Raw genomic sequence first — 27400 nt, forward strand, 5'->3', positions numbered from 1 at the left:
TAGTTTAACAAAGAAATTCAGGTATTAAAACATATTAAAAGGGGGGGGGGGACTTGGATTAATATGCCACAATGGCAAGTAGCTACTGCTTTATACACCCTAAATTTTTTAAACATCACTAAAGATGATTGTACAACAGCAGAAAAACAATTTGAAAAAGTACATACTCCCCAAATGAAATTAATGTGGAGAGATCCCCAGACAAAGAAATGGGAAGACCCTTTACCAATATTGGGGGGAGATTAAGTTTATATTTTTCCAGAAGCTGTGGATTGACCTGTGTGGGTACCTGAAAGGAAAGTCAGGGTGTGTACTCCAACTCACTCAAAAGATGAAAGAGCTCCAGCAGAAGAAGATATCACAGAGACAGAACATGAGAATAAAGAAGAAGAGGTCTCCTAATGCAGCCACTACACAAAAAGCTGCACCCACATGGGGGCAGATCGAGCATTTATTATATCAAGCCAAAGAACTGAAATCTGTAACCCCAGGATTTGTGTTTCTTGCTATGATCACCCTGATTTCAATACAAACTGAACTAGTTATATCCTGATTTAAATGTGAGTCATATACCCCTACCACTTCAATTATTTCATATATAACCAATAACTACATGTATTTTATCCCCTCAAGCCTTCCTTACTTCTACTGATGTAAATCATTTACAGATGATACAAGTCAATACTACATTTTATTGAAATATAACCTGCTTTAACTGTACTCTTAAACAATGTATCAATTTCACTGATATTATTGTATAAATGATTGAACAACCTTCTTTCACTTTTTTTCCCACACACATAACCTCATCATTACAAGGAGAAATTCAAAATGTTAACTTTGTATATCATTTAGCAAAGAATGTTTCATTAGCTTTGAAAACACAGAAAGCCATCGATAAAAAGCTTGTCTATAGAGTGAATTTATTAGAACAATTATTATTGTATTTAGGTAATGAGTTAAAATCATTAAAAACTTGACTGTTACTTAGATGTGATTATAGGTATACATCTATTTGTGTGACTCCTTTACCATATAATAGCTCTGATTCTTTTTTTAAGCAATCGGGGTTAAATAACTTGCTCAAGGTTACATGGCCAGTTATTTCTGGGTGTGGTGCTGAGTGTCTGAGCCCAGGATTTGATCTCCAGGTCATCCTGTCACTGGAGCCGGTGCTCTTACTTGCTGTGCTACCTGGCCACCCCATAGCTCTGATTCTAATGTTTCTTGGGACAAAATACACACCCAACTTCTTGGTGCTTGGCATGATTCAAATATTACAAATTATATCAGAAAACATCCAAAATAGTCATCACTCTGGAACTGATCCAGAGAAAAATGCCAAGACAATACTGTCAGCATTGTCAAAGTTATTTCCTTTTAATTTGATGTTTATGATTTTACATATTTTACCTTTATTGATTATTGTATTATTTTTTTGTATTTGCCTTTCCACAGTGACCAGGCTGATGTCACAGCTTTTGAACCCATTAACTACTCAGATGTATGAACTAAAATTAAAAAATAAAGGGGAGATGTGGGGAGGGGGCAAATCTAATGGATTCTTGAGTTTGTGTCTGAGTCCAGAGACTTGTGACTTGCTCTGAGTTCAAGGAATCATTGAGCTATGTCTGAGTCTGGACTTGTTGACTTGTTCAAATCTGGGAGGGTGCAAAGCAAAGTGCCCTCTGGACAGGTGTTCCATATCTTTCCCCAAGAAGAATATTTGGCAATTAGTATCAAGAAATATTGCTGTGTCTCCCACAAGCAGTCTGGGCATGCAGGAAGCCACTTGACAGTCAAAGTCTTTTGCTGATATTTATGTTTAGCTGAGTGCATCCATGAGAAACTGATGATTCAAAGTTCACTGTAAAACTTTTCATGCATAAACAAGAAAGATATATAATCAGTTATACTACTCCATTAAATCAGCATTGTTATCCTACTATGCTCACCTGGACCGACTCTCTTTAATTCACCATCCATCTGTCAACATCAGTTGCTGGCACTACCTTCCATGCTTTTGATGAAATACATGAGGACACTAATCAGAGCCACTCCAGCTAGGACTCCAATCATGATGAGAATGATAGGCCCTCTGTATATGGAGGAGCCATCACCTATTCCTGGAGAGTTACCTGCTATGGCCATAGAAGAGAAAATGAACCTTGAGTGGTTTTGAAGGGTACCCAACATGAAGTGCCCAGAACTTGTGCACAGTGCTTGGAACTATGTAAATAATAAATATTTGTTGATCAATGAAGCAGACTTGGCCTTTTTTCTTCAGAGTCTGGGTATCCCCCTGGCAAGATCATATTGCAAAGTGTCTGATAAACAATTGTGAACACCTGAATTTGGGTCAAGCATATCAAACTCTACATACCTGATCTCTGAACTTGTGATTTCCTCCCAAAATTGTGCCCACTGTCCTTCTCTATTTCAGTTTATGGAACAATCAAAATTTCAGTCACCCAAGTTCAAAGTGGAAAACATTTTTAATCTTTTCTCTCCTTCAAACCTCATATCTAACCAGTTGCTTTGATGTTCTCCCTAATGTTATGGTTGTTTGTGTTGATGCTTCTTTGTATAGTATTACTCACATCTACTCGCTCTTCTCAGTCTCTACTCCAGACCTCTTCATTTCTTCTCTTCTATTGTTGTCAATAGTTTTCTGACCAGTTTTTACTTCTGTTCTCTCACCTTTGTAACTCATCCTTTATACTGCTGTCCACATCTAATCTTTCTTAAACATCATCCTAATTATGTCACCTTTCTCTTTGAAAATCTTCAAATGACTCTCTCTCACATCTATTCCTGAAAGGCAGTGCATTGGAACAGAAAGAGCTCAAGGTTTGAAATCTGGAGACCTGAATTAGAATCTTGACCTTATTACTTGCTAGCTCTGGCATCTTGGGCCAGTTTTTTCTCCTCTTTGGACCTCAATTTCCCAACCTATAAAGAGATGCAATGTGGGCTAGATGACTATTTGTAACACTCATCCCCATCTTAAATACTGTGACTTTCCTTTTCTCTCCCTCCTCACTAGCCAAGACAAATTCAAGCCCTCGTCATTTTCCATCTGAATTTCTTCAATAGCTTCCTGTAATAAGAATGTAAATTTTAAAGATCTTCCCTGCCCCTAGGCTAATGTGCACCTGAAGCCTGGGGAGGGAGGCTTGTTTTTCAGTAGATACTTTTTGATTGGCCAGTGGGTCAATAAGGTTGTTACATTCTCTGAGCCAGGAGAAGGCTATATAAGCCCTGATGTGTAGCTTTGTTTTGGGACTCACTTTGAGAAGTGTTCTGTGATTTGATCTGAATTCTGGGAAGCCGTTGTTGAGAGTCCCCCGGCTTTGAAAAACCCAGAATGTGGAAACCCAGATGTTGACTGGGTATGGATGTAATGGTTGGACAATTTGGAAATCTGTCTACTTGATGTTTCTGTCTTGATAATTATGCCTGTATACTTTGAGGTTCAGGGTGCTGACCTTTTCTCCTGAACAAGGTAAATGATATATGTCTGACTGATTAAAGTAAGCTTGTTAACCCATTTTGAGTTGCTTTCCTTTAACAAAGCAGATCTAAGAACCTGTGGTAGCTGCAAACCCTGAGGACGCTTGGGGTGCTTGCTGCTACACTTCCTTACTGGTCTTCCTGCCTCTAGTCTATCTTCCAATTTGTGTCTTTAATCTTTGTATTTCAAGTGCTCAATGTATTATCCTTGATGATAATGATTACCATCTGCTACAGGATGAGCTAAGGTTTGCTCATGGAAATGGGAATCACTTACCCTGCACAAGAAGAGAAATGACAAAATAGTCCTTGACTCGATAGTTTTTTTTTTTTAGAATTAAGATATCTAGTTTATAATTTCCAATTTTTTCTTCAAAGGCCCTGTATTAAAGAGAATTTTATTGCATTCTGATAAATGTGTTTCATACTTCTCTTCTTTCCATTTGTTCATGATGTTCTTGTGCCCTAAAAGGAGAATTTTTCTTTCTATTTTCCCTTTGTCTTCTGGTTCTAGACAATTTTCTTTCATTATTTCTTAAAATTTGATATTCAAACTCACCTTGTTGGTTCTTTCATATCTCTCCTTGATGTATTTTCCAGGGTTGTTTTTGTTTCTTTTGTTTTTTTGCTTTGAAGCACCTTACATTTTTGTCTATTTTTTATTTTTAGTACTTGGAATTTTTTAAAATATTTCTTGCTGTCTCATGGGATCATTAACTTCTGCTTGGATCATCCTAATTTTCCATGAGTTTGTTACTTGGGTAACTGTTATTTCTCCTTCTAAGTCTTTCCTCCCTAACTAGGAAAATAAACTAGATAGAGTGCTGAACCTGCAGTAAAAAAGCTGTGAATTCAGTTCCAGTCTCAGATACTTACCAGTTGTGTGATCCTGGATAACCTATTTGACCTGTTTCCCTCCTTTGCCTGAAAGCATACATATTTACAAAAATTCTACCTATGCTAATTTAACAATAATAACAATTTAATAATAATAATTCAATGCCATGCCAATTAAACTACCAAAAAATGTTTGTTGAACTAAAAAAAATTTAAAAATTCATGTAGAAGAACAAAATGTGAAGACTATCAAAGGAATTAATGACAAAATTAAAGGAAGGAGGCCTAGCCATGCAAAGTCTTATTTTATTTTGTTTTTTTTTACTTTTATTCCCTTGATATTCTGGATCGTTTATTCTTCCAGATGAATTTTGTTACTATTTTTTCTAACTCTATAAAGTAGTTTTTTGGTAAATTAATTGGTATGGCACTAAATATATAATTTAATTTAGGTAAAATTGTCATTTTTATTATATTAGCTCGACCCAGCCATGAGCAATTGATATTTTTCCAATTAGTTAGATCTGACTTTATTTGTGTGAAAAGTGTTTTGTAGTTATGATCATACAGGTCCTGGGTTGCGTGCAAAGTCTTAAACTATATTATGTGGTCATTATCAAAATTATCTGGCATTGGCTAAGAAATAAAATGGTGGATCACCAGAATAGAGTGGGTATACAGTATACAGTAAGTTATTATAGTAACCTTATGTTTGATATATGAAAACATTTAAGTTTTGAGGATAAGAATTCAATGAGCAGCATCCTCCCAATGAGCCAAGTTTACCTCTTCAAGGGTATCCCTGAGTGATGCCTCTGCCCCACCCCCCACCCCACATCTTATTCATTCCCAATCCTTGTCCATTCTACCCCTATAGAATTTCTTGTATTCATCCCCTCTTATCTGCTCACACAGCCACCACTGTCTCAAGCTTCTATCACTCTGCCTGAACTACTAGAATGGCCTCCTAATTAATCTTCCTGATTCTAGTTTCTCAGTTCTCCAACCCATCCTCCACATAACTGCAAAATTGATATCCCTAAAGCTCAGGACTGATCACATCATTCCTCTGCTCAAGAAGAGGCTCCCAGGGGCGGCCAGGTGGCTCAGCGAGTAAGAGCACCGGCTCCAGTGTTGGGACGACCTGGAGATCGAATCCCGGGCTCAGACACTCAGCACCACACCCAGAAATAACTGGCCATGTAACCTTGAGCAAGTTACTTAACCCCGATTGCTTAAAAAAAAAAAAAAGAAGAAGAGGCTCCCTATTGCCTTTAACATAAAAGACAGACTCCTCTGTTTGACATTTAAAGCCTTTCACTCTCATTCCCATTCCCAAGCGGGATTTTCCGGTTCAACTAGATGACTGATTTTCTTACATACATACATCTCCCACCTCTGTGCCTTTCAACTGACTGTCCCCTCTACCTGGAGTGCTCTCCTTGCTTATCTCCAACTCCCTGGGAATCAGTCAGTCAGTCAAAAAGCATTGATTAAGCACTTAGTATTTAATAGGTGCTGTGATAAGCACACGATCAAGTAAGATAATAGTATATAGTGTTTAGCTCAGTGTCTGGCCCAGAGTAGGTGAATGATTGATGTGAGTTCTTCCTAAGTGCTGGAGATATAAAGAAAGGGCTCTGCCTTCAAGAAGCTTACATTCTAATGGGGGTTACAACAATCAATTAACTCTATAAATACAAAATATGCTCAGAGAAATAGAAGAAAATCTGGGAAAGAAGGATTTCTGAGGTCTCTTCAAGTCAGTGTAAACCGGTTTCCTCTCAAATTTTCACGTCTAGCTCTTGAGAGTTTTGATCTCAAAGTCTAGGACAGGTATTTTAGAGACATATAATGATAAACCATCATCATCATGATAGTATTGATATAATATTTTACAGTTTGGAAAGCATTTTATATATGCTATCTCATTTGATACAAAAATAAATGCCTTAGTACATCTGAGGTGAAAGGCCCATACTGACCAGGAGAATTGAGGACAACTTACTGTAAAAGATGTCCCTTCAGTAGGTCTTTCCTGGAAGGAAAGAATTTCAATGGATGAAAAGGGAGAGAAAGGATGTTCTAGGTGTGGGAAAACAGTTTGAGCAAAGACCTGAAGGAGGGAGATTCTATGATATGCTTGAGAAAGGAAAGTTGTCTGGTTTAGTCGAAGAGGGTTAGGATAAGATTGGGCTAGAAAAGTAGAGTCATGGGGCGGCCAGGTAGCACATCGAGTAAAAGCACTGGCTCCAGTGTCGGGATGACCTGGGGATCAAATCCAGGCTCAGACACTTAGCACCCACCCAGAAACATCTGGCCCTGTAACCTTGAGCAAGTTACTTAACCCTGATTGCTTAAAAAAAAAAAAGGAAAGAAAAGTAGAGTCATATCAAGAGAACGCTGTAACAACAATATTGTTTTACAAATAATTGTTAAAAAGAGTAGAGAAGCAAAGAAGCATGATTGGTTCCTGACCAGCTGGACATAGCAGGCTCTCACCATTCAGGAAGGACAATATGGTCCCAGACTAATGTTCCAGTTTGGAGGATTCAGAAGCTTGGCAGCAAGAACGGTTGAGCCTGGAGCCAACTGAATAGAAAGGGCTCTCTAGTTAACATAACCACCAACTCAGTGCAGAATTTCTGGCTTGAAGGTGGAACAGATTAAAAATGTAGAGAGAGACCTCATAGCTAGGGACATAGACTCAGGTGGGGATCATAGGTGTGAACTCAATGAGCGGAAACTCAGGAACACCAAGCACAAAACAACTGCTGAGGAGAGCTAGTAGGGGAAACCCCAAGTGGGGACAGGCCAAGGGTATGCTCACCTGGAAAGCAGCTGTGTCACTTCTTATGTAACTATTTTATCTAGGTGCTAAACTCAGTGTTCTGTTTTATGTGCTGAAGCAGGACAAGTGCAGTCAAAATGCTTAAAAAATTCGGTACTCTGGGACAACACTTGAGTTGTCCTTCTGTAGTTACATCCCTGGTTCCTTTTTTTGAGAGTTGTATTTGTGGTTTTCAATTTATTTGACATTTTATTAAATGAATTATATTAAAAATTAATTGACAAAAAAAGAATAATTTTATAGGGTAGAGCCAAGGTGGTGGAGAGAAGCCAAGAAGTTACCTGAGTTCTCCCCAATTTCCCTCAAAACAACTTTAGATCAAGTCTCTAAATTAATTCCTGAGCAACAGAATACACAAAAAGACAGTGAAACAATTTTCTAGGCCGAGATAACTGAGAACTACAGGAAAGGTCTGTCTCACTTGAGTAAAAGGGAAGAATAGGTGGTATCCAAGCAAGCCAGTGGGAGACTCCTAGCCACAGCACAGATTAGCAACCCAGGCCCCATGGTTCTAGCTCAGCAGGCCAGAAGCACAGCAGGCCAGCTGTGAGGCTTCCAACCCCAAACTGCCAGCCTTATAACCCCAGCAAAATAGGAGTGACTAGGCCAGGCCATTCTAGTGCAGTGGGCAATCTGCCAAGACAGAAAGCCAGTGACTAGGCCCCTGGTCCCCAGGGAAGAAAAGATTGTGACAGTGCCCCCTGCACCCCAAGAGCAGAGCTCAATTTTAAAATTCACCAATAGGCTATAAATAAGCAAAAGAAAAAAGCCCTGACCATAAAAAGTTAGTATGGTGACAGAGATCAAAACACAAACTCAGAAGAAAACAACAGTGTCAAAACACCTACATGCAAAGCCTAAAAGAAGAATATTAATTGGTCTCAAGAACCAAAAGTCCTCTTAGAAGAGCTCTAAAGGGATTTTAAAAATCAAATATGAGAGTTAAAAGAAAAATTGGTAAAGAAATGAGAGTGATGCAAGAAAAACATGAAAAACAGTCAACAACAGCTTGGAAAAAGAAAATAATCCTTAAAAAGGAGAATTGGGCAAGTAGAAGCTAATGAATCCATGAGATGTGGGGGGCTATTGATATCCCGTCCTCTCACTTACCCATAGTAAGTCTTCGGTCGTCACCGGCCTCCTAGGAGGAATTACCAGACAGAGCACCCGAGGTTTGCAGGAGTTGTTTATTCAGGCTCAGCTACATCTCGACTGCCCTGAACTTCCGCATCAGGGCAACTTATAGGTACACATAGCCAATCATCTTCTACAGCTCTATTCATTACCTTTTAAGGTCATACATCAAGCAAGCAGGCACTAGCCCATATACCATTACTTCCTGGCCCCCAACATCTCCCCCTTTTTGTTTAATCAGGATGCTTGTCTGGTACAGCCTTAAGCGGTGCAGTTGCAATAACCTGAATTTAGCAGACCCTGGCGGCAGTAGGGGAATGCGGGATGTTCTGGCTTGGGTCATCTCCTGATCCCTGAACCTTACCCGTCCTCGGTAACCCAACGCCCTCGGGCCCTGTCTTAGGCGGCCGGGTCAGGAGAGGTTGCCCGTCATAGAACGGATCCCGTCTTACTTCAAGGGCGTTACATGTCTTCCATGGAAGCCAGCCATACTTGAGGGTCTGCTCCTTCCTCAATGGCCATAATGGCCTTTTGTGTGAGCAACATATATCCTTGTTGTCTTCTCTGCAATTGGCAGAGGCACCAGACAAGCAACCCTATGGTCAAGAGTAACACCATACTTGACGCCCCCAAACCTCCCCAAGAGGCAAACCATTGGGTAATGTTTTGGAACCACTCAGTCCATGCTGATAATTGGGGACCAGATATGGTGGTAGAATTCAATACAACTATAGCATGTCTTAATTCATTTAACTTCAGTGTAAACTGCTTATTCCATGTCCCATTTAAAAATGAACCCAGAGTATAGGACAGATTAGCTGCCCTAGAATATCTTTGGTACGGGGCGGAGGTCACACAAAGACCCGGTTGTGTGCCATTGGCACCCCATGAGACCCATTTCCATTATGGCATCAATTTGCTCTTGCTGAGATAAGAAATTCTCATTACCTTTAACCAAAGCCGTGGTCCCTACTGCAGTGGACCCGGCAATACCAAGTCCTAAAAGCAGAGGTACAAGTATGGGGGCTCTTTTCTGTCTAGGCAAATTTGCATGCTCTCGCCCACCCTCACCGGAATAAAAGTAAGGAGAGGGGGCCTCAATGCATAGACAAAGGTCAGAGCTGACCAAGGGGAGCATGTGAATAGACAGTTTAGATAAGACTTGGGCCAGGTGGTTAAGGAGACAAAAGGCAAGGATAAAGGAGGGTGTGGGCCAGCCCTGGCCTTGATTACTTAATCAAGAGATTAAGTAAGAACAAAAGGGGTAGAAGGGTGTTGCCTAGGTGGAATGGGCAGAGTCAGAGGTTGGGAAAGGAATTTTACAGATAACAATTTTACAATACAAATTGCAGTTACAATTTCACAGACTGGTTTCACAAGTTGGTTTCACAAATTGACCTAGACCCCAGGTACCCCATCATTCCCCCCTTAAACAGATGACACCCGAAATCATTTGGGGGCACAGGACGATGATCTCAGCCTCCCGAGCTACTTCCCGCTGGGGAGGGGCGAAGAGCTTTCCCCGCCTCTCAGGGTATCATCGTTCAAGGGGTGGGGTCCATAGCCAAGGTCCGGAATTTGGCCGATGCCAGGTCCAAGGGGTGATGGGTAACGACTTCAGGCAACGGTTGATACTCAGCCGACAATGTTCCCGGCAGAAGAGTCACCTGCCAGTGAAGGGTGCTGAGCCTAAAAAAACACAAATCTAGCAAAAAGATTAGACAAACAAGGGCCAAAAAGGAGTAAGAGAAAATTGACCAGAAGTGGGGTGAGTATGGGCTAGTATAACCCATTACTCAGACTATTTCACTGTTCTTCATATTTTCCCATAGAATAGTCCTTTCAAAATCCCACTAGAGATTTAAAATTTCTTCTAAAAGTATTTTCCCTTCTTTAAAACAGTTCAAGACTCATAAAACTTTTAGAATGATCTTAAGCAGTTTGCATAACTTTCTGTACATGTTCTAATCTTAGATAAAAATAATATTAGATTTTCCAGTAGGCTAACACGAAAGAGCTCACATCCTTTACTGACTCCCTGCTCCGATCATAGAAACCTGCTATAGAAGGAAAAAAAAAACAGGGACCTGTGACATTCCAAATATGACAGGATAGAACATCCTTGATTCTGTTTAAATTCAGGTTAGTTACAGATATCCAACCATGCAGTATCCATTCCACCTCAATGCTAGACTCAGGAATAGGTGGGGAACATTCCTTTTCAAAGGAACCCCATAGGTGTTCGTAAAGTCAAATCTCCCATCAGGTTTATAAATCATTGCCCTAATAGATTTGCATCTACTGCCCAAGATTCCTCATCTTTCTGTAACTATGCTTAATCTGATCTCACACTAAAATTTCCGTTCTCTCAACTAAAGTGTCTCTGATTTAATCCCAACAATTAATTCAGTCAATGGCATTAATACCCAATTATACTTTGAAATACACTGGGATCCCTATGACATATACACAGATATAACTTTTCTACAGTAACTTTATAATCCCAATCTCAGTCCATGGGATAATGATTCAATATTGCATTTGTATTCTTATATCCTTTTCTTCTCAAATATGATTGAGTTATTAATTATAAAATCTAGTTACAAATCTTTCTGTCTTCCTTAAAACTTCCTCACACCCTTCTCAACATACTTAAACCATCTGATACAAAGGTATCCATACCACTATTTAGAGACAGGAGGGGCTTGGAAATCCCCATTTGTCCCCAAACCTTCTTATCTTAACATCAATTTACTCTCATTAAGTTGCAATATACCACAAAGATTTGCCAGGACTCATATACATAAGGGATTCCCTTTAACATCTTTCCCTTCACAATTTTCTGAGATTGTCCTGGTAAGGCCAATTGTTAGAGATCCTTTTTACTCTTTTGTACATAGACTTTGCTGCTTCTCAGTAAGTCAAGCTTATAGTTTAGGAGCTTCATACAAGTTCGCTTTCCCAGGTAATTTTACAACATTATACAGTAGTAGAGGGACTGTTCTGAATGAGCAGAACTAGTCAGTATAAAGTTGTCACAGTTTTAGGTTTTAGCATTAAAACAGTAGCCCAATAACTTAGTTAACAGTCTTACAATTTCAAACAATCTTAACTGAAACTTCCTTTTAAACAAAGATAGACTTGGAAGCTTAAGATTTTCCCAAATTACAATACTCCAAAACTTTAAGAGAAACTGCTTTTCATACACATAGATAGTACAGATGTTTACCAGTAATGATATCATCTCAAGTTTGAACTTCGAAATAAGAACAAATGAATTACCAATCTGATGACCTTAAAACTCCACATGAAGTTATACTAAACTAAAATCCTTTTTTTTTTTTTTTGCTGCCATACAACCAATCAACTTATAATCACTGTATATTTCCAGAATAGCCAAAAAGTTAAATGGACAATCAGCTATCACAGTAAATATTGGCAGTATTGTTACTACTTGTTTGTATCCCAAATATAAAAGCTTTAAACCATCAGATATTATAACATAAAAAATCCAATTCACATGAAAATAACATTATAACATAGGGTTAGCAGAACTGATAAAGTAACATAGCTAGTTTTACACAACTTTTTCTCCATCTTTTAGTTTCAACAAAACTCAGATTGAAAACTGATTTGTCACTCAATTTTTACAGTATAAGAGGACTTTACAATTTAGATTTTACAATTTAGAGATACCATAATAGAACAATGACATAATGACATTAATTGCATTTCCGATTCATCACATACCAAAATTATTGATAGAAAATTAGGCTTACCAAGTGCAGAGGCTTTTCTCCTCTCCCCACAGTTGCAGAGCTTGGTTGTGATCCCCGGGATTTGAAAGGAAAGAGGGTCATCTGCATGCCCCAGGGGCCCTCAATATAGCTGCTATGCCTCCCCCCAATGTTTTTAGCTGTTCCAACTTTTACTCCAATAAATTTTGTGTCCACTCCTTAGAAACTTCTTTGAAAGTGATAGCTTTGACTTCCCTAGCAAGGGGAGAGGGAGTGGCGCCTACTCCCTTATCCCAGTTCTAGAGAACCCAAAAACCTCACCTTATGTATCAAATCTTGGAAAATATTCCAATTTGCCTAAATGCCAAATAGTAAAATGAATTCTAACTTTTCTTTAGCATCAAATTAGGAGTGACACTTTTCAAAGATGACCAGAATGCATTCACTTGCCTTTTAGTTGCATTCTGTTACACAAAACTTTTCTCTTTTAAGTGAGGCAGGAAATAGTTAAATGTTAATCTACCTGCCTCTTTGTTCTGAGGGAAAAGATTCCCTCCCCCTCCCATCACCCTCTCCTCACTCCACTTGGCCAGAGTGGAATGAAGAGGAGATTTTCAAACTTTTGAAGATCTTAAAACTTCTGTTCACACTTTTCAATAGCAACTAACTTATACCTATCTTAACTTCCTACCCATGTTCCTTTCTTTGCTACATGCTTAAACTTTCTTGCTTTTACTACCGTCTACTCTTCCTGTTGGACTTTGATTAAAGCCCCTTTAAAATCATATACATACTTTATTTCTTTCTAATTCCAACCTAACATTTCTCCTATACTCTTTCACTTGAATTTACCATCATATAACCTAAACAAGACAATATTTTGCTCTCTTTCTCTCCCTTTCCAGCCTGCACTCAGCAGCAGGGGAGAGAAGGAGGGAAAGAGATACAGCATTTCAAAGGAATGTCCTGCAGTTGCAGCCAATGGTACAGAACTTTTCTAAATTAAATTTGGTCACAGACTCCCCATATCCAGAGGCCCGTTTCTGGAAGTCTGAAGTTGTCCAAAAGGCATTTCAAAGGAGTACACGGGCAGGCTGTGGATGACCCTTGGCCCATAATGGACCTGATGACTGGATAGGACAAACAAAGACACAGAAGGGACAGAACACAGCAGAAACACAAGACACGACACGTAATAGTTCTGTGCACAGTACCAATCACGCAAAACATGTACCACTCATTCTAAACAAGCAACTAAGTGGGACTCGAACTCACAATTTAATCACCTAAACCAGAAAGAGTAATTAGGTGGGACTTAAGGTGTTATCTATCTGCTTCTTAAAAGTGATCAGGCCTCCGGCAAGGTTGAAGGGAGGAGGACGGCTTCCTTCCACCCATTCGGCAGCCCAGGCGTCCCCCTCCCATGTAGGGACTTCCTCTTTTTTTTTTTTTTTTTTTGCGCCCCTGACTCCTCCTTTCCGGGTTCTTGTTCCCAGCGAACAGCGCGCGGAGCCAGCTCCTTCGCTGTAGCCATCTTCCCCGCTTTCTAATCCCCTCTCCGCTTCTCTCAACTCCTCCCACAGATATTGAGGAGGTCGGCTAGTCGATTCCTCCTCCAACTCCTCACTAGAGGAGCCTGCTAAGGATAAACGGTGAATTCGGTTGGGGTTAATGACCCCGGGTTTGTTCCCTCATATGAAGCCATTTGTTGTCCCACCACGGCCCATTGGCCTGGCTGCACCCCCGCATGTTGTATCCAGGGGCAGATGGTCCATATTTTTTCTACAAACTGGCGGCACGTTCTTATCGGCTGCCCGGCAATAACTCCTTTCTCCTCGGGCAAAATTGCGGGGACACTTCCTGTCCCTCCCATCTTCTCAAAGGTACTCTTTACCAATGAGGCTGTCTGGAGAGCTAAGTTACAGCCCAGACGGTCTTCTTGGACCCTACCCAGGCCCCACGTTGGGCGCCAGTTGTGGGGGGCTATTGATATCCCGTCCTCTCACTTACCCATAGTAAGTCTTCGGTCATCACCGGCCTCCTAGGAGGAATTACCAGACAGAGCACCCGAGGTTTGCAGGAGTTGTTTATTCAGGCTCAGCTACATCTCGACTGCCCTGAACTTCCGCATCAGGGCAACTTATAGGTACACATAGCCAATCATCTTCTACAGCTCTATTCATTACCTTTTAAGGTCACACATCAAGCAAGCAGGCACTAGCCCATATACCATTACTTCCTGGCCCCCAACAATGAGACATCAAGAATCAATCAAGAACGACTTTGAATGACTAAGTCATTTTTACTATTATAAATCTCCAAATTAACTACAAAAGACATATGAAGGAAGAGAGTATGTGCATCCAGAGAAAGAACTGATAAATAGAAGTACATTTAGAATAGTATTACATGGATAGATAGAAAGATATTTGTTTCTAATGGTAGCCATCTCTAGGTGGGGAGTGGGGGAGGGAAGAAAAGAAAAATAAAGTTACAGGAAACTTTATCATATATTTAAAAGGAATAGCAAGTTGTACATAGTAGATTTGTAGTTTCATAAATAATCATCTTTTTCCTATGTTATGTTATGGAAATACTTGTTTTATTTCATAAGTTCAGAATAAAATTAATTTAATTTAAAAGAAAGAAATGTAGCAGGACATCAGGTTGTGGGAACTTTGAAGGCCCCTCAGGAAGCCAGAAATTGAGTGTCACTTGGGAGACAATATCAAACTTGGGCAGCAAGATGTGTGGCCAAGAATAAGGAAGATTTCCCACCCACAGGAAATTTCTGGCTGAAAGGTCTCAGGGAATCTGGATCTATTCATTCCTTACCTTCAACCAGTAGGGCAGACGTCCTGGACTGGATTTTTTATTTAAAAGATTTTGTTCAGCCTGGAAAAGGACATGCACTTAGAGATTTCTTTGCTGATCTCAGATACAGGTCACACCTGAGTTTCCCATACTCCTTCCAAGTCAGGCATGGCACTTTGGGAACTGGAGGACAAGATCTGAGGTCATGGAGGGGAGAGAAACAGCTGGAGGCTGTCCAACCAAAGGTGTTGGGGATTGAGGGGTATCATGAAGGAACCCTGTGACCTTGGGGAAGAGGACAGCCTCACCTGTATCTACAGAGGCTTCAGTGAGGCTTCTTGAGCCTTGGATGAGAAAACTGCTGATCTTTCTCCCTGATGTGTCATCACAGAAAGAGTAGTCTCAAGGAAATTCTAAAACCACTGACCTGTTTTTTCTTAAACTCCTGTATGTGGACCATCCTTATTTATGGTTTGTAAAAGGCATGAGTCTTGGAGAAACTGACATCATGCAGCTTTAGCAGGAGATATTCAGTGGGTCATTTCCCCTCTTTAATGGAGATATGCAATGATAAAAACTGAATGCAGAGAAGCAAATCTGGGTGTTGACATGGATGGGGAGGGCAACTCCAACATGCCAAGGTCACATGGCCTTATCTCAGTGAAATGGAGCAGACATGGATAAAGCAGGATTTCTGGTAGTTGGGGGCTTGAAGTTATTCTCATTGTCTTTGCACTATCCACGCCCCTCAGGCTAATTTGTAAAGGAATATGTATTATTTGTAGCAAAGATCTGGAAATAAAATAGACATTCATCAAATGGGAGCATGGTTGACAGATTGTGGTGTATGAATATGATGTTGTTTGGGGTTGCTGGGAGCCCCAGATGTCAGGATACAGGGCAGCATCTGCCTGGAAAGAATTCATGCAAACAACCTTCCAGTTTAGGGATAGTTTATTGTAATGCCAATAGAAGCAGGCAGGGTTCCTAGTGAACCTGCAACTTGATAGGGGTGAGACTGATGCTTTTATATATATATACACAGTGAAAGGACAGTGAAAGGATTAAGGAGTGGTAAGTAGTTTGTGGTAGGCCAGAGGCAACAGTGAATGGAATATTAAGTAGTCTGTGGTGGGCACTGGCAAGTAAGCTAATTAAGTGATCTAGGTGGGCTGGAGTGGACCAAATGCCTTGGGCAGAGGCACCAGTGATCTGGGCTACTAAAATACATGGGAAACTTCAGGGACTGGATTGTTTTAAAAGACATGGTCTTTCCCTTTTAGGGGTCCAGGTCCCATCAACCAATAAAATATACTGGAATGTTATTGTGCCACAAGAAATAAGGAATACGGCATTCAAAGAAATATGGAGAGATTCGTATGAACTAAAGCAGAGTGAAGAGAGCTAAACAGGGGGACCAATTCACCATGGTCACAACAGTAGTAAGGGAGGAAAGAACTCTGGAAAAACCCCAGAACTCTGATGAAAGTACTGAGCAACCTTAATTTCAAAAGATGGATGATGAAATGTACCTCCCATCCTTCGGTGGAAGGGTGATGCATGAACTTTCTCAGATGCAGGCAATTCATGGTGACTTGTTTTTCTTGACTATACCTATTTGTTACAGGAGAAGACTTCTACTGAGCATGGGGAGGAAGAGACAGCAGTTATTGGGAACTGGGACTAGAAAACCAAAGAAAAGCCATAAAAAGATGTATACTTAGAGGAGAAAAGAAAGAAGAATGCAGGGGACCACAAATAGAATGCTTTTGTTCTCCACTCTCCACCTGCAGCACTGCTTGACTTCAATACATGAACAAGATGTACTTCCCAAGATAAGCTGATCCCATCAGATCTCACCCCCAAGCTGCTAACTCAATCTTGGATACTAAACATTGTCCTGATGACATGATGGGACCTGGACTGTGAAAACGACCATATCTTTGAAAGCAGCCCAGTCCCTGAATTTTCCCATACATTTCAGCAGCCCAGATCACTGGCCTCCAACTGGTCCACCTCAGCCAACCTAGATTACCTAGTTAGCTTACTTGACAGTCCTTCCATTGCCAGTCTTGGCCCAACCAGACTACTTCTTTCTCCCATCTAGACTATTTAATTAGCCTACTTAATCCTTTCAAATTGCACCTGGCCTACCCCAGACTACTTACCATTCCTTAATTCCATCCAGATCATTTCACTGTCCTTTTTGTATATAAGCAGTCTCATCCCTATTAAGTCACAGGTTCACTACCCTAATAGTAGGGTTAATAATAAGCTTTGCCACTGAATGGAAGAAGGTTTGAGTGCACGAATTCATTCCAGGCAGACACAGCCCCAGCAACCACAAACCACACCATTCCCAACCTCCTCAGCCTCTTCTCCCCTTTGAGTGGGGGCTGGATGGTGGAGCACTCATAACTCAACCATTTATCCTTCCAAAGTTTTTTTGATAAAAAGTATAAATTAGAATTCCAGGTCATTCTAATTTTCATCTGAATCTCTAGTAGGTTTCAACTGCCCTAGGGTCAAGCTGTCCCCCTAGCATCCCTCCCCTACCCCTCCATCTTCCTTTTATGTGCTCTCTTCTCTTTATGATATGATTTTCTCCTTGAGGACAGGGACTCTTTCTTTTTCTTATTTGTATCCCCAGTGTTTAGCACAATGCCTGGCACATAGTACAGGTTTAATAAATGTTGATTGAATTGAATTTTTAAAATTTAATAATAAATAAATAAAATTAAATAAATAAATATAAATAAATTAAATAAATATATAAATAAAAATATAAATAAATAAAATTTTTTAAAAAAGTTAAAAATTTTTTCAAAGATCTGCCTTCTCTCCCCTCTCCCACCATAGAGAAAGGAAATAAGCAAAACCCCAGTATAAACCTGTGTGGTCGAGCAAAACACTTTCCTGCATTGCCCATGTCCAAAACAAACATGCGTTTCAATCTGCTCTCTGAGTCAATCAGTTCCCTATTTGGGGGCACATAGCATATTTCATCATGAATGCTTTGGAATTGTGGTGGGTCATTGTCTTGATCAGAGTTCCCAAGTCTTTCAAAGCAGTTTGTTTTTACAATATCTCTGTTATTGTAGAAATCATTCTCCTGAGTCTACTCACTTCACTCTCCATACTTCCCTTCTCTGTCCCTGGCAAATATTTGAGTGTGAATCCAGAAATGGGCCAGAGATTTGTGCTGAACCAACCAGTTTGGAGAGAGATCTAGAAGTATGCCCAAAGAGTTATTATGCTGCCTATATAATTTGACCCAGCAATGCAACTGTTAGGTCTATTTCCCAAGATGATTAGGGAAAATGGAAAAAAAAACCCTACATTTCTAAAATATTTATAATAGTTCTCTTTTTGGCAACAAAGAACTGGAAATTGCAGTGATTCCTGTGAATTGGGAATGGATAAAAAAATTGTGGTAAATGTTCATGATGGAGTATTACTCTGCTTTAAGAAATGATGAGCTCAATGATTTTAGAAAAGCATGGAGAGACCTCCACAAAATAATGAAGGGAGAAATGAGCAGAACCAAGAGAATATTGTATACAGTTAGAGCAGGATTGTTTTAAGAACAACTTTGAGGGGGCAGAGCCAAGATGGCAGAGTAGAAGCATGACTTTCCTGCACCTCCAGCTTCTACCTTCCCCAATCCATGTAAAAAGGGGACTCTGAACAAACTTTGGAGCTGCAGAACCCACAAAATGACACAGAGAAGCTAACCTCCTGCTGAAGACAGCCCGGCAGGCCAGCAGATATCAGCCATCGCAACGCTCTGGGAGCTGAGCCCAGCCCCACACCCCAGGCTTTAGGCCCAGGGCAGTCCTGACCAGCCACCAGCCAGAGGAACTCCAGATCAGCAGCAGCTGTGGCCATTTCCAGAATTATCAACACACTGATGCTAAGGACAAAGTGAGAGATCAGTGCAGTCTAGACTTTGGGACCCAGTAAGTGGGAGTGCATGGCTTTTGCCCCTGGGGCAAGAAGCCACTGAGACACAGGCACAGCCAGCCAGCACCACATGGCAGCTTCAGCTCCTGGCCTGCAGAGTGTAGGGGGACCAAGCACCAGTCTGAGGGGTAATCGCTCTCGCTTTAACATGCTTGGATCTGGATTGCAGTCTAGGGTGGAGGTCCTGAGGTGTGTGTCCAGCTTGCCAGAGTGTGTGGAGACCTCAGAGAGGGCACCCATATAATACCTCCAGCAGCTGAGAAAACCCCAGCGTTTGGGATGAAATCCCCCCCTGTCTGGTGGCAGAGTCCTACTGTGGCAAAAAGCCTGGGGTCAAGTGACTGAGGGGCAACATGACAAGGCAAAGGAAACAAAGCAGACAGAAGATTCCAACATTAGACTCCTATTTTGGGGGCAAAAAGGAGCAAAGCATGGAACAGGAGGACAACAGTGAAGTCAGAACTCCTGCACCAAAAGATTCAAAGGAAAATACAAGCTAGTTACAGGCCATAGAGGACCTTAAGAAGCAGATAAGACAAGCGGAGGAAAAATTGGGAAGAGAAATGAGAACAATGCAAGAAAATTATGAAATGAGAGTCAACAGCCTGACTGAGGAAAATCACACCTTAAAAAACAGACTGACTCAAATGGCAAAAGAGGCTCAAAAAGGCAATGAGGAGAAGAATGCCTTAAAAAGCTGAATTTGCCAGATGGATAAAGAATCTCAAAAGCTCAATGAGGAGAATCATTGCTTCAGAATTAGGTTGGAGCAAATGGAAGCTAATGATTTTATGAGAAACCAAGATGCTGTTAAACAGATCCAAACAAATGAAAGAATAGAAGGCAATGTGAAATATCTCATGGGAAAAACCACTGACCTGGAAAATAGATCCAGGAGAGATAATTTAAAAATTATTGGACTACCTGAAAGCCATGATCAAAGTAAGAACCCAGACATCATCCTCCAGGAAGTTCTCAAAGAAAACTGCCCTGATGTTTTAGAACTAGAGGGCAAAATAGAGGTTGAAAGAATCCACCAATCACCTCCTGAAAAAGATCCTAATAAGAAAACTCCTAGGAATATTATAGCCAGGTTCCAGAATTCCCAGATCAAGGAGAGAATATTACAAGCAGGAAGAAAAAACAATTTGAATATTGTGGAAACACAATCAGGATAACCCAGGATCTGGCAGCTTCTACACTGAGGGATTGAAGGGCTTGGAATATGATATTCCGGAGGTCAAAGGAGCTGGGATTAAAACCAAGAGTCACCTACCTAGCAAAACTGAGTATCATGTTTCAGGGGAAAATATGGTCATTCAGTGGAATAGAGGACTTTCAAGAATTCTTTTTTTTTTTTTAAAGCAATTGGGGTTAAGTAACTTGCTCAAGGTTACACAGCCAGTTATTTCTGGGGGTGGTGCTGAGTATCTAAGCCTGAATTTGATCCCCAGGTCATCCCAACACTGGAGCCAGTGCTCTTACTCGCTGAGCCACCTGGCAGCCCCTCTTTCAAGCATTCTTGCTGAAAAAAAAACAGAGTTGAATAGAAAATTTGACATTGAGATACAAGAAGCAAGAGAAGCATGAGAAGGTAAACAGGGAAAAGAAATAATAAGGAACTTATCAAAGTTGAACTATTAACATTCCTACATGGAAAAAACAATAATTGTAACTGATGAAACTTTTCTCAGTAGTTGAAGGGAATAGAAATATATATATGCCTATATATGCGTGTATATGGGCACATGAATACATATGTGAATGTGTGTATATATGTTTACAGGTATACATAGATAGAGGGCACAGGATCAATTTAACAGGAAGGGATGATATTTAAAAAGTGAAATTAAGAGGTGAGACAGGAATCTAATGAGAGGAGATGGGGAGAGACAGAATGGGGTAAACTACCTCATATAGAAGAGGCAAGGGAAAATGGTTACAATGGAGGGGAAGAATAGAAAGGCAGAAAGGAATGGGTCAACAACCTAATTCCCATTGAATTTGGCTTGAGGAGGGAATGAAATACACACTAAATAGGGTATCTCACACTCCAGGAGAGTAGGGGGGAAGGGGATGAGAGGGGGGATGATGGAAGGGAGGGCAGGTTGGGGGGCAGGGAAGTTGGAAGCACCCACTTTTGAAAAGGGACGGGATCAAAGTAGAGAATAGAACAAGTGGGAGGTGGGGTAGGAGGGAGGGAAATATAGTCAGTCTTTTACAATGTAATGGACACACGAAAATTAACAGGACAGCTAGGCCAATTATAATTTGATAGGAGTGTTTATCAACTGGCCGGGACTGCCTCTCAGATCAAAAGACAGCATTGAGCTTTCTGTTAGACATAATTTTATAGACAATGTGAATGCTGGCAACAGAATACGTTTCTAAGGGGTACAATGTCTTTAGCATTGTGTCTCTTGAGGCAAAACATTCTCAGTATTATTCCTATTGAAGCAAAGCATTCTCAGTATTATTCCTATTGAAACAGCCTTAGTATTATTTCTACTGAAGCAAAACAGAACTGAATCCGTGGGAATCTATGGCATGTTTCTAGCAACACAGGTGAAACATTTCTTTACTATTGGGGCCTATTAGGTGGTTTCCAAGGAACCCAGTAGGGGTCCCCTCTAGCAGGTTTAAGGAGGCTCTAATGTATAATTTCTGGTGGGCACTTGAACAATATATCTACTATGTTATTATTTTGCATTAGCTACACATGTACAACCTATACTGGACTGCTTATCTTCCCAGTAAGGGTGGGTGACAAGGGAGGAAGGGAATGAATCTGGAATTCAAAGTTTTAAAATCAAATACTCAAATATATATACTATTATTAATAAAATTTTACATGTAATTGGAAAATAAGATATACAGGCACTGCGGCATAGTGATCCACTGGAAAAGTGGAAAGGGATATGGGAGAAAATATGGGAGATAGCAGATTGGAGGAGGGGATATCCTGTGGGACTGCTATTTTGGGGTGGTGGGTAGGGGAAAAACAGGGAGAAAATTTGTAACTCAAAATCTGGCAGAAATGAATGATGTAAATCATAAGTTAATAAAGCATTAAAAAAAAAAGAACAACTTTGAGCAACCAAGTCATTCTAACTGTTATAAATACCCAAATTAACCTCAAAGATCCCATGAGGAAGATGCTATTTGAATCCCGAAAGGAATATTGCTGTGATGTAGTAAATGATGAGGGGATTGATTCAAAAAAATATGGAAAGATTTAGACTTAGGAAAGAAAATACTATCCATATTCAGAGAAATAGATGATAGGAGGAAATAAGCATAGTAAGGTCTTACATATATGTGTATGAGTGTATATGTGTATAGTGAAGGGAATTATGATTTTCATAATAATCAATATGATGTGTGTGATGGATATGCTAATAGATTAGATTTTTCAGAATTGCCTTTATTGTGAGTCAGACTTACAATGCGGCTTGAGAAGATGAATCAAATCCTTGACAACAGTCCTACAATTACTGGCATTTCTTGCACCTGTGTACCTTAATTAAAGTGAATCAAAGATTGTAGAACCTGTTTCCATCACAGAACTCTAGTTGTTTCTTGGGGTGGTCAGGACCCCTGAAATTTGGAAATAATTGTTGTATTGTGGGTTGTCTGGGAAACCACTCTGACCCTGGTAAGCAATTGTTTGTAATCTCCCTTTCCTCCTCTCTTCCTATTGTGATTGACATATGTAATCTCTGTCTTCATTTTCTTCAGCATTTTTGGGGTCTCCTTTAGCAAACTGTTGACTCATTTTTCATGATTTTCTTGCATCACTCTCATTTGTCTTCCCAATTTTTCCTCCACTTCTCTTACTTGATTTTCAAAATCCTTTCTGAGCTCTTCCATGGCCTGAGACCAATTCATATTTTTCTTGGAGGCTTTGGATATAGGAGCTTTGACTGTTGTCTTCTTCTGGTCATATGTTTTAGTCAAGAACATAAGAAAATACCTTTTTACGAAGAAAGTAAGCTTCTACAATGTGATTTTTCCCCGTTTGCTCATTTTCCCAATCAATTACTTGACCTTTCTCCTTCTCCCAATATATTCCTCTCTCACCTCTTAATTTTATTTTTAAGATATCATCCCTTCATATTCAACCCATCCTGTGCCCTTTGTCTATGTATACATGTACTCACATATGCACACTCACATATATATACGTATACACCCTCCTATAATACATATATGTATGTATACATATATGTGTGTGTACGTATATACATATATGTATGTATATATACATATATATTCCCTTCAACTATCCTCATATTGACAAAAGTCTCAGGAGTTACAACTATTGTTTTTCCATGTAGGAATGTAAATAGTTCAACTTTAATAAGTTCCTTATGATTTCTTTTTCTTTTGAGCTCTTTGTTAACTGGAGGATGTATTGCCCCAAACTTCAGGGTTTTTGTGCATCTGTTTTCAGAGATATTACTAGGAACCTGTAAATTTTCAGTTGTTCCAAGGTGGTATGATCAAAGGAGAGGCGTTTACTCCTCCTTCCAGGCTGTCTTGAGCTGGAATTTTGTTTCAGTCTGTATTTTGTGGCTTCTGCTGCTCTAGAATTTGTTTAGAGTCATTTTTACAGGTATTTTGAGGGGTTTGGGAGGAGAACTCAAGCAAGTCCCTACTTTTACTCTGCCATCTTGGCTCCACCCCCTCTGTCTTCACTTCGGCAAGGTGAAATTCTGATCAGGAGAATTTCTGTTTTGCAAATCTACCCCTCATAATGAAACCAATTAATTAAATGACTACCTGATTACTGGCACTTTGTCTCTGACCTACAGCTTCATCATTCTCAGGTGAGAGACTGGCTCAGTAAAATCCTGTTAGTATTAAATATGTGTATGTTTATATGTGTGTGTGTGTGTGTGTGTGTGTGTATCCAGAGAGTGGAGGTAATCTATAAATGTTTATACTGTAAAAACAGCAGAGATACAGAGATAAAGACAGAGAGATTCTTGTGGTGACCATACAGTACATTTCCTAAATCTTCCACCGCTGTAGACTGCATCAGGTGAAAGATGAAATGACTAAGAAAACAAAGGTTCAAGCTTCCAAGAATATCAATTTATTAAAAAATGCATGTCAGTTGCATAACAAATGGGGATCAGGTCTCCTCAGCTTTGGCACTGGATCTAAAATACAGGAGGAGGCAGATTTTATATATCAAAAACAAGCAAATAAAACCAATTAATTAAAAGAAAACAATTAACCAGGATACAAAATTAGGTAATCTGATTTCTAATTAGAGGAATAATTATGAACTTTCCAATTTGGGAGGGAAAGAGTAAACAGATATAGTTCCCCAAAATCAGGAAAGGAGGTGTCTCACTCCCACCCTCAGCTGTCTGTATTCAATTGAAGAACATGGAAACAATAACTGATTGACTAGTACTGAGTCAATTGTCAGGTAAGACTTAGGGGTTGCTTGAGATGTATAATTGTGAGAAAACTCCTTTTATCAATCCGCAGATTTGACTGGGTTTCTGGTCAATATAACCTAGGTCCTTAGTTAGGAGTCTCTAAGCAGCAGATAGAGGTGGTACAGTTTCCCAACCACAAAGGGACAGATTTCAAGCAATGTAATAAACTTTTTCATAAGTCAGAAGTAGGACTGGACCCATAATTGAACAGAAAGGGAACTGAGCTAGCTCTAGAAAGGGGTCAGAAGGCTGAGTCAGTGTGGTTCACTCAATTTCCACAATTAACCTCTTCCTGTTTTAATTACCTCACCAGGCTATAATGAAGCAATGACTATTTCCCCAGTTCTGGGATTTGAGGGGTTTTTCCCTGCATTTGGGTTTTTTTTTTTAACTTTTAAGTGTCTTTATTTGGTCTATGTAAATGAGACAATTTGGAGAAAGCACTTAGACAATCTATGCCCTGGAGTCAAATTTCTGTCACTTTTTTACATGCAAATTAGCTTCTCATCCCTGACTCATCTTTTAAAAGGTACAAATAAGCCTAATCAAAGTTTTCCATTAAGAACATTTATTAAGGGGGTGGAGACAAGATGGTGGAATAAAAGCTGGAACTTGCTTGAGTTTGTCCTTCAATCACCTCCAAAACCTGTAAAAAATGACTCTAAACAAATTTTAGAGCTACAGAGCCCACAAAATAACAGAGTGAAACACATCTCCAGCTAAAGACAGCCTGGCAGGCTGACAGGAAGGGTCTATGACATTGGGCTGGGAGTGGAGCGCAGTCCCACATGAGTCCCACCAACACAGGTCAGGCAGGAGCAGACATTAAGGGATTGAATCACTGGCAGTTGTGACAGTTTCCAGACTTCTCAACCCACAAACGCCAAAGACAAAGTAAAAGGTCATTGAGGAAACTCTGTTAGACCTGAGTGAGGGAAGCATGCTGTCTGGCCACAGCCCCAGGGTGATAGAGGTGGTGGAGGTGGTGGCAGCAGCAGTAGCATCTGCTTCAGGAGCTCCAGGTCCCCAGATGGTGTGGGGATCAAGCAGCTGATCAAAGGGAAATTGCAGGAATCTCTTTGCTGGCACTGAGGCAGGATTCTCTTGCTTTGCCCTGCTTGAATCTGGCTCGAAGTCTTGGGTGGTGATCCTGGGATGAGGAGGAACACTGGCATGGCATAGCTTAGAGTGGCTGTGGAGAGGGAGTCCTCCTCACAGTTCTGAGTCAGGTGCCTAGAAGTAGCTCTGACAACAGCTGCAAAAAAACACCCAAAATTTGGGACACAGCCCTCTCCACTCTGGAAGCAGAGTCCTACCATTGCAAAGAGCTCAAAAGTCAAGTAATAGACTGGGAAAATAAGCAAACAGAGGAAGGGAAAATCAGGTTATGTAATTTTTCTTTGGTGACAAAGAAGATCTAAACATACAACCAGAAGAATCAAAACTCCTCCATCAAAAGCCTCCAAGAAAAATATGAACTGATTACAGGTCGTGAAGGACTGCTCAAAAAAGAATTTTGAAAATCAAGTAAGAGAAGTAGAAGAAAAAAATGGGACGAAAAATGAAGAGTGATGCAAGAAAATCATGAAAAATGAGTCAGCAGCTTGCTGAAGGAAACCCAAAAAAATACTGAAGAAAATAACACTTTAAAAAATAGACTAACTCAAATGGCAAAAGAGGTCAAAAAGCCAAAGAGGAGAAGAATGCCTTAAAAAGCAGAATTGTCCAAATGGAAAAGGAGGTCCTAAAGCTCACTGATGAAAATAATTCCTTCAAAATTAGAATGGAGCACTGGAAGCTAATGATTTTATGAGAAATCAAGATATTACAAAACAGATCCAAAGAATGAAAAAAATATAGGACAGTGTGAAATATTTCATTGGAAAAACAGCTGACCTGGAAAATAGATCCAGGAGAGATCACTTAAAAATTATTGAACTATCTGAAAGCCCTGATAAAAAAAGAGCCTAGACATCATCTTTCAAGAAATTATCAAGGAAAACTGCCATGATATTCTAGAACCAGAGATTAACATAGAAATTGAATGAATCAACAAATCGCCTCTTGAAAAAGATCCCCCCAAAACCTCCCAGGAATATTATAGCCAAATTCCAGAGTTCCCAGGTCAAGAAAAAAATATTGCAAGCAGTCAGGAAGAAACACAATCAAGATATCACAAGATCTAGCAGTTTCAACATTAAGAGATCGAAGGGCTTAGAATATGATATTCCAGAGGCCAAAGAGCTAGGATTGGAACCAAGAATCACCTACCCAGAAAAACTGAGCATAATACTTCAGGGGAAAATGTAGATATTCAATAAAATAGAGGACTTTCAAGTATTCTTGATGAAAAGACCAGAATTGAACAGAAAATTTCACTTTCAAATACAAGAATCAAGAGAAGCATGAAAAGATAAACAGGAAAGAGAAATCATAAGGACCTTATTAAAGTTGAACTGTTTACATTCCTACATGGAAAGACAATATTTGTAACTCATGAGACTTCTCTTAGTTTTATGATAGTTGAAGGGAATATACATATACATATATTTGTATATATGTATGTATATTATGTGTGTATATATGAATGTATATATGTATATGTGCATGTGTATGTGTGGATATGTATACATAGACAAAGGGCACAGGGTGAGTTGAATATGAAGGGATGATATCTAAAAAATAAAATTAAGAGGGGCGGCCAGGTGGCTCAGCGAGTAAGAGCACCGGCTCCAGTGTTGGGACGACCTGGAGATCAAATCCCGGGCTCAGACACTCAGCACCACACCCAGAAATAACTGGCCGTGTAACCTTGAGCAAGTTACTTAACCCTGATTGCTTAATAAAAAAAAAATTAAGATATGAGAGAGGAATATATTGGGAGGAGAAAGGGAGAGATAGAATAGGGTAAATTATCTCACATAAAAGAGGCAAGAGAAAGTTGTTATAACGAAGGGGAAAATCAGAGAGGTGAAAGGGAATGAGTCAACCTTACTCTTATTGGATTTGATTTAAGGAAGGAATAACATACACATTCAATAGGGTATCTTACCCTACAGGAAAATAGTGGGGAAGGGGATAAGGGTGGGGGGGGGGAG

At 40.0% G+C, this 27400-nt stretch overlaps 1 protein-coding gene and 1 pseudogene across 1 annotated transcript in view; one reads left to right on the forward strand and one right to left on the reverse strand.

Annotated features, from left to right (window-relative positions):
* Positions 1 to 18664, reverse strand: part of LOC138161558 (alpha-actinin-4-like) — a 40175-nt pseudogene extending 21511 nt beyond the window's left edge.
* Positions 1 to 27400, forward strand: part of LOC138161923 (carcinoembryonic antigen-related cell adhesion molecule 1-like) — a 332874-nt gene that overhangs the window by 39142 nt on the left and 266332 nt on the right. The window lies entirely within an intron of this gene.

Source organism: Petaurus breviceps, unplaced genomic scaffold, assembly GCF_028583685.1.
Source record: "Petaurus breviceps papuanus isolate PSGF00001 unplaced genomic scaffold, PetGlider_PUasm1.0 185, whole genome shotgun sequence".
NCBI classification, from domain to species: domain Eukaryota; kingdom Metazoa; phylum Chordata; class Mammalia; order Diprotodontia; family Petauridae; genus Petaurus; species Petaurus breviceps.